General features: G+C 35.8%; 1 long non-coding RNA gene across 1 annotated transcript; it reads right to left on the bottom strand.

Moving 5' to 3' along the window:
* Positions 1-2,530: 2,530 nt before the first annotated feature.
* Positions 2,531-5,640, bottom strand: LOC145784871 (uncharacterized). Its single transcript, XR_014291064.1, has 2 exons — positions 5,522-5,640; positions 2,531-4,338 (listed from the first exon to the last, which is right to left on the bottom strand). It is a non-coding gene; the product is annotated as an uncharacterized LOC145784871 (long non-coding RNA).
* Positions 5,641-8,921: the final 3,281 nt, after the last annotated feature.

Raw genomic sequence — 8,921 nt, 5'->3', positions numbered from 1 at the left:
TAGCTGAATTACTTCACTGTAACCAGGGCCCGATTAACCATGAGACACAGACCTCAGCCCCCCTGGTTTTTGGGGCCCCCAACTTTTTTTTTAGGTGTAGGTAGTGAAAAGTTGTGCCATGCCAACCTTCCATCATATGCAAAAAAGTCAATGCTTTCACAGATTTTAAGGAACCATTAATAAACTCTGCTAGTTCAAATTCAAGTGACTGTAACAGTCATTTTACTTAACACCTGAAGCACAATCTTTGTGATGTCAATTTTTTTATTGCAGAATGTTCATAAGAAGCAACAGACCCAGTGGAACTGGTGTTGATACATGATAGCCCTGTGGCAAACAGTACCCTCATAAACACCACAGAAATCATAGAAGCAAGTACCGGTGCAGAGATTGTGGAATCATTACACAAACGAAGGAAAATAACAATGGATGATCTGTTGAAAAGAAAAATGGAAATGGTAGAGCATGAAATCGACTGCAGGAAGAAATGGTTAACCAATGGTTAACCCACATCGTCTGTTGGGTTAACTTTTCGGTTAAGTCAGCCAAGTTAACCTGCGGTTAACTCATTGTCAGCGTTGGTGCATATCACATTTTGGTTAAATGAAAGTTAACCGATTGGTTAACTTAACCAGCAGTTAACCACGTTTGGTGCATCCGACCCTAAGTAACATAAACTCTGTTTTGTGTGGAGGTGATGAAATCGATGCCTGGAAAAATTGAACATTGAATCCGAAAAACGAGTGTCTTGAACACAAACACCACTCATACAATTAGATAAAACAGCTGAGGAACGAGAGAGAGTTATGATTACAAATTCATTTCCATTAACATTGATAGTATAAAATGGGTCTAAAGAATGAAGCTCGAAAAAGCACATAAATAAGTACCGTACTGTACCTTCTGATGATCTTAATAAGGTGAAACAGGCTGTTGAATTTTTTAGTGAGTAGTGACTGAATTTGATACACTAATCTGCGTAGATGGATGGTATGAGGCTCACTTCAGCAAGAAAGCTTACAATTGCAATTTTATGAGCACAAAACTCTTTCTATGTCGAGACAATCAAATCGATGACTGGATGTATTGATAAGATGGATCTGAAGAATAATGGCTCCACACACACAGAACTAATAGCAGAGATGATGTGAAGCTTATTTGAGCCAGACAGAAAGTATATATATGATCAGTTGATCATAAACCCAATTCTCAATTTTCACAAATTCATTTCAATATCAAGGCAATTAGATTTATGCCTGGACTGGTTGAGTAATGAGACACAAAAGTCAAATGATAACTCTCAAGCGAACTGCCTCATCTTTCTATCAAAACATTTTTACATATCTACAGATTTTTAGGCTTAAAATTAGCACACCAATTAGAGAGAACGCATGTCCATTCAAGTTTAAATGTATAAAAGTTGGCTGGAGTTAAAGCATTGATGTTTAGAAGTTGTAGATCGAGGTGATGAAATCGACGCCTGGTTGGATTGATTAGATGATAGCATACATTTTATTGCTTACATTTTGTTCTGGAATAGGCAAACTGTCATATTGTGTAATTCTGTTGTGGCGTTTCAACACTTACTGACCAATAATAACCTTTAGTTATGCAATCTTTTATTGTGAAATCTGCTTCTAGAAAGTTTCTGCATTCTACATGCGAGTATCGAAACTTCTCTGACTTGCAGACCAGAAGAAAGAGTTGTGATGTAATATTATCCTAGTCTTTGGAAGCATCTGATCCAAGCAAACCTGTTAAAAATAGCGTGTGATTTGAGTATGATTAATTATTAGAGTTGTTTATTATGGGGAATTTTGGGGATTAGAAGTTGTGATGAAAAGTGTATTGAAAACGATTGCAGAGTTCTAGCAGATATTAAATTGATTGTAAATGTGGACTTTATTGCTAATTGTAAAGTAGCTGTTGCAAGTAGTAATGCATATTTATTTTGAAATCGACAAAGACATTTGCTGTTCAGAATTTGATTTACGTGCTGCAAGTGATTAAGCATTCGTCAGTTCGACCATTTCATCTATTGTAACAACAGTGTAATTATAGTAGCGTATCTGACCACTTATCTGACTATTTAACCTTTGATATCCCAATAAACTATGTCATCAATCTTTCCAAAGACTCTTTACGTGTAAGAACTAGAAAGAATTGTGACACTGAAAAAGTGCAAAGCAATGCAGAAATAGCACTTTGAAGCTTGAAAAGTAGAATGATTTGATAATGAAGGAGACAATCAAATCGATGCCTGGATAAATTGAGCGAATGACAACTCATACATTTCACTGTCAACAAACTTTGAAAGAGTGTCTACAAATTGCATTTGTTTTCATCATTATTTATTATATCTTTGTTGACGAATAGATTTTGAGCTGATTTTGTGAAATAACCACTCGCGATATACGGGTGACATTACAAACAATGTGATATAAAGAAAAGAAAATTTCTGTGGCGAGGTGATCAAATCAATTGTAAGAAAAATTGATTTGCTGAGCCAATGAGAAGGTAAAGGAACTGAACTAAAGCTGCAATGATACATTGGCTAGTCGGTTACAATGGGCTTGAAAAATGAGAGCTCTAGACAAAAAACAGAACAAGAGACACCATTATACAAAACCAAGGACTTCTTAACAGCAACCAAAATATTGAGACTTCATTGTTGCCATGACGTTTACTACTCAAAAGTTACTGAGAGTCAATAATAATAAGACAAAAGACTAAAATGAAAAAAAGCCTATTGCCACTAAAAATGAGTTGATAATTGAACATGAGAGAGCATGAGGAACTATAGCTAAATTTTGTTACGCAATTTGTCCATTTTGATTTAACTGGGGTAAAAAGTATGAAATCAGAAAATTGAACATTGAATTCGAAAAACAAGTGCCTGAACACAAACACTACTCATACAATTAAATAAAACAGCTGAGGAAGGGGGGGGGGGGGGGGGGGTTATAATTGCTAATTCATTTCAATTAACTTTGATGGTATAAAATGGGTCTAAAGAATGAAGCTCCAAAAAGAATATAAATAAGTACCTTCTGATGATCTTAATACAAGGTGAAACAGACTGGTAAATTGTTTTTGAGCACATAACTCCTTCAATGTCGAGGAGGCAATCAAATCGATGACTGGATGTATTGATAAGATAGATCTGAAGAAAAATGGCTCCAAACACACATCAAACTAATAGCTGAGATAAAAAGCTTGTTTGAGCTAGACAGAAAGTACAGTGTATTTTATGAATGTCGTTTGTCTTCTAAAAGCTCATTTGGATCCGTCAAAGCCGTGCTCAGTTACAACAGATTAGTGTCCTTCAAGGGCAGAATCAAGGTCTTCATGGACTTGTTAAAAAATGATGTGAAAAGGATAATGTTACCCCTATGATGTGGCACCACCGCAATTTTAAAAAGAAAATATCACCGTTAAGTCACTGAAGATGTCTAATGTGATAGAAGTTGTAAGATGAACAGTAAATTGGATTTCTGCAAATGCCCTTATTAATCATAGCAAATTTAAGCAATTTCTGGCAGATGTTGATACTGACCATGTATAGATGTGCTCATGTTCACTGCTGTTTGGTAGTTACGCTATGCTATGGTTATTGGTTAAGCCACGGCAACAAGTCAACGGATCATTCAAAAGCACACCAGGCTTATTAACTGTTATTAGTCGCATTAACGATATCAATTCTTTTCTGCTTCTGATAAAAATATTTGTAACATCTAAGGCAAATCAATAGACGTAGCCACTGACCAACAATTTTTAGCTAGAGCGCCTAGATTTGCAACAGATGTGAAGCTGGCACAATCATTCAAATGTGATCATCTACTTCACTTTTGAAGTGAAATCCCAGAGGGGAAATATCTTAACTTGATGGCCAACGCACTGAAAATTACCTCTGTTCAACATAACGAACATGTGTGAAACACTTTTCAGCAAAATGATTGGAATTAAATGCAAATATCAAAACCGATTGACGAACTATCAGTCTAACCAGCCTTTGAGTAGGCTATTGAACTTTTCAATATTATTTGGGAAACTTATTCAAGGTCAAAGCCAATGTCAAGTTTTACATTAAATTGCACTTCTTTCGTTGAGGCCAAATTACAAAATTTGAGTCCCACGCTGAAAAAGGTTGAAAACCACTGGTGTAGCCTATGTCACTTAGTGACACTGCACAGTGCGCACTGATATGTTCTTGTACTTTTTTCTTTCATCTTTTTCGAGTCTTGCAACCAGCAAACAACAATCTGTTGAATCCACTTTGACCCAAATACCTTTTGAACAAACGTTGTTTTCACAACCTTCATCAGGTAAGAATATTATCTGCAAACAACATTTTAAAGTTAGCCATTAATGCTCGAGTAGCCTACATCGTAGCCTACAAGTACAATTTTTCATGAATGCAGCGCCTGCACACTATGACCGGATATTTTTGTATGGCGGCCCTCGAGATAAATTATGAGTATTGAATTAGCCCTCAATTTGAGTTTGAGACACCTGGTTTAGTTAAATCACAGTTGTCCCATGACAGACGTATATAATCGTATTGCGGCACACTGAGGTAGTCAACACATCTAGGTCGTGTTTCAGATCTGTCCCGAGGTAAGAATCTCAACAACTGAACACGCAATCCACCGCTTCAAATCAACCTCAATCATCTTCCCAGGATACTTCATCTTTTTCGAAACGCAAAACCTCTATTAGTACTGGTAATAAGCAGATTGACATACTTCACAAAAAAAAAATTTTTCAAACAAGGAATTAATTATACAGTTTTATGTTAAAAGTATGCTTATACCGCTTAAACCACAAACTTAAAAGCGGCTTTCAAAACATTATTTTATATATATATATAGCATTTTTAAAAAGTGCTTTTTCAAACTGATACAGGTATTTTATATCAAGTCTTTGTTCTGTTATTCAATGGTTTTGGGCCAAAATAATTTCAAATATTTAAAAAGATGTATAAAATTAAGTTCATTTTAGCACATTTCAGCACAAACTACTGTACAGTGTACACTATACCGTATACATTTAATCAGTGCAGTTAATGAACAAAGGTGCATGAAAATTTCATAAATAGCGCATTTTCCTAACTTGGTCCTTAACATGAAATTCAACATCTGGGGATAAACTCCCTAAAAATGAGAACACTACGATATGCTTGATGATCACGGTTGCCAGGTGGCAAAAAATTTGAACAAAAAACAATAAATTGGCATAACTTTTTATAGCCTCTACTGTGTCCGACGGGCTAGCATTAGCAAGTTACTCGGACATTTTTTGGTGCAAACCTTAATTTCTTGTAATATCAGCACAGCGCTGGACCATATATGAAGCATTTGGCATTAGTTGTCCTAAAATATCCGAATTTCAAACCAAAACTGTCCGAATTCCTCCAGGATTACCAAGCAACTCTGCTACTGATGTCATGTTACATACGGTACTGTCATGTTAGAAGATGACATGATGCAAGCATAGGCTAATAAAATTAACCATCGCTTACCTTTAAGGCTCCCATAATGTTGTTACTCTTCTTGATCGTTCTAAAAACAATTTTTTTGAAATGTGAACTCTTTTTCTTTATTTCATCAACACCACCAAACTTACTTTTGTAAGCTACTGTACTTCTAAACAATATTTATTACGGTATTATTGTTAGAAAGGTTTTTTCTCTCGATCTTTTCAGGGTACGAACTGACTGTACGAATGGTTCAAGGTACGAACTAGGTTGCACCCTTGTCAGGTTATTAGTAGATCTGCTAAGCTACAAATAAAATATAATCCTGCAGACCTGCACCACCTGTTGCATAGCCCTGCTGCTCAATTAAGTTGCAGGCACTGACCAACTCACAATGAACCAGCGTTGTAAGTAAAGATTCAAACTGACAATTAGAAAGAGAAATGCATACGGGGATAGGATGATCCAGTTTGCAACATTAGTAAAACTGATCACCACAGATGGAAGAAAATGGACGTTTGGAAAAGTCCAAATGGAAAGATGAAAAAGGAAATAGATTACTGTATATATCAAAACGAGACATTGTCCTTAGCACTGAAGTCATTCAAAGGGATGGCATTGGAAGTGATCACAGGATGGTTTGCAGCACCATATGACTAAATGTAAAACAGGAAAGAACTAGAATAATGATAATATCAAATTCAAAGATTGACATTGAGAGACTGAATCAGATGATGAATTCCAAATAGAGTTACAAAACTGTTTTGAAATACTTGAAAGCGACGTCAAAGATTTAGATGGAATTGGAAAGACAAAACTATTGAACAGTAGGCTACCGTATTATTTAAAAAAGGGCAAACAAAGTTGGTTGGACAGTTAAGAACCAGAGAAGTGAAACTCAAACCAGAAACTAAACAGATGCTAAAGAAACGCAGAGACATGCTGAGAAAAACATCTATAGGCAATATCGAGAGTTATGCAAGCAAATATTAACTAACAGTAATTATATTCTAGAATCTAGAATGTTCTAGTAATCAGGGCGTGTGAACCAGCGAATGTGACACGCATACAAAACTCAGTGAACAAAGAAATTAAGAAACCAGAGCTTCCACAATTTTATTTTCTATTTCCCCATAATCTAGTTTCTTCCAAAAATTTCCTCTTAACACAATACACATTTTATTGACCAAAAAACTTAATTATTTTTCGAAAAAACTTGAAAGAGCAAAACAGACACACGTAGGCTATAGCTTGTTAGTTCTACAACTAAACGTTTTACCAGTCGTGCTGTACGGTCTAGAATGCGTAAATTGGACATCATCAACAATGAAAAAACTCACTACCTTCCAAAATCACATCATGAGAAGCATGACCAACAAAAGGTTACTTGATCACACAAAAATAGAAGATCTTCTAACTATGACAAAACTACATCCAATTGCAGCAATAATAAAATCAAAAGTTTTAAAACTGTTCGGCCACACTAAAAGATCACAATTCGGAATCAGCAAAGTTTGCACAGAAGGCAAAGTAGAAGGAAAAAGAAAACGTGGCAGACAACCAAAACGATGGCAAGACAACATTCAATCATGGACCGGACTCCACTTGACGACACTGGGCGAGTTGGCTCAAAATCGCCACTCTTGGAAGCAAATAAGCCATGTTGATGCGCAATCTGCCGCAGGCGGAGATAACGACTGATGATGATGCAGATAAAACACCGTTGTAACAAGTATTCAATTCAATTTTGGTTGGTTTGGTTTTTGAATCTTTATCCTCGGACTGACAAAGCCTTGATTGGTTATTCCTGGTAGTTGCGCATACTTGTAGAGGCTCTTGATGCAGGGCCGGTTACCGAGATTGACAGAGTGATGTTTTCCGATTATTGAAGGTTGAAGTTTTGTTGCCGGAAAATTCAATCAATCAATCAATGTTTTATTTGTCAGTAACAACTAACAGGAACATAGGTACATGTTTGAAATATGCAATTAATAGCCTATACACAATGCAAAGTTACACAAGTTCCCATACCGACAGGGAGACAACGAGACGACCATGCGGTTTACTAGTCAATTGCCACCCTAAGGAAATGACGATTTTGCCATTTAAAATAAGCTTACAAGAGAAAAATAAAATAAAACGTTCCTGCGCTTCAACATACGCACCAAAAAGAAAAACATTTTTAAGATAACGTATTTAAGAATTACTGTATTTCATTCACTAGGTGCCACTTTTAATTTATTTTTTCTTTGCTGGCGCGAACATATTAGAAAACTTCAATATAAACACACGAATTTGGCATCAACAAAAGGATAGATGGCAAAACCAATAAGTTTAAAGTACCGGTATGCATAAATCAGGGCTTGAAAATCACTATCTTTAATTTGCACAGCCACCAACACTTGCAAGTAGGCCTACAACAGGGGCGATTTAAACTTTAGGCTACTCTACACTAAAAAAACTTCAAAAAGTGACAAGTTTCTTGAACTTTTCACTTTGCAAATCTTCAGACATTTAAAAAAAAATTGAGATGCGGTAGTAATAACTAGGGCCCGCAAAAGTCAATAGCCTAAAGGCAAAATTTTTCAAAGACCTGGACTGTCCACGTATCAAAGAATAGCCTAGAGTTGTTTTCAGCACCTAGGGGACTGTTTCTAAGAAGTTTATAGGTCAAAATAAAGTCAAAATTGACAATAAAGTCAAAATTTTCAATGAAGTCAAAATATGTCAAATTATGGCTTTTGACAAACTTTTTGTGTTTTTTCGGGTGTGTCATATTCTGTCTGTTTACTGGTGTATTATATACAGAAATAACATGCACTTCTACTTTGATTAATTACTGACAACAGAATGTACTTCCGGGATACTTGCCAGGGTTGCCAAAAGATAATCTGGTAACCGGTCATAAGCATAACATAATAATCACATTTCAATACACTACATCCCTTCCTTCTCGGTTTAAAACGTAGTTTTCAAAGGCATTACTTCTTTCGATAAAAACCTATTTTACATTAAATGATCATTAAGCTACAGGTGATGAAAACCATGAGCACTTGAACCAAACGACGCATCATCATTAGATTTCGTTTACGTAAGCATCATTCATGCAATTTATGGTATACACAGATTCACTTTAAGTACCAACATTTACTGTCAAAAGCAATATAGCCATACTCCAAAGATCATGATTAGCCTAATACGTTTGCTTCTACTTTTCACACTTTGATCTTGAAATTGTAGTGGCGAACAATTAAATAGATTACCACTCAATTGACATGACGTTTAAACAAATAGACATGCGTTCCAGAGCTAGTCTTTATAACGAAAGAACAAAAGGAATCATAGGCATACAAGTCTGCATTCTAGTCACTTCAAGTTACATAATCGTTAAAGCGAGCAGGTTTACTGACATTGCGTGTCGGACGAGTACGTACAGGTATTGAGG

Source organism: Aplidium turbinatum, chromosome 15, assembly GCF_918807975.1.
Source record: "Aplidium turbinatum chromosome 15, kaAplTurb1.1, whole genome shotgun sequence".
Classification (NCBI taxonomy): Eukaryota; Metazoa; Chordata; class Ascidiacea; order Aplousobranchia; family Polyclinidae; genus Aplidium; species Aplidium turbinatum.
The sequence above is the reverse complement of the archived record's forward strand: the minus strand, read 5'-3'. Positions and strand labels throughout refer to the sequence as shown.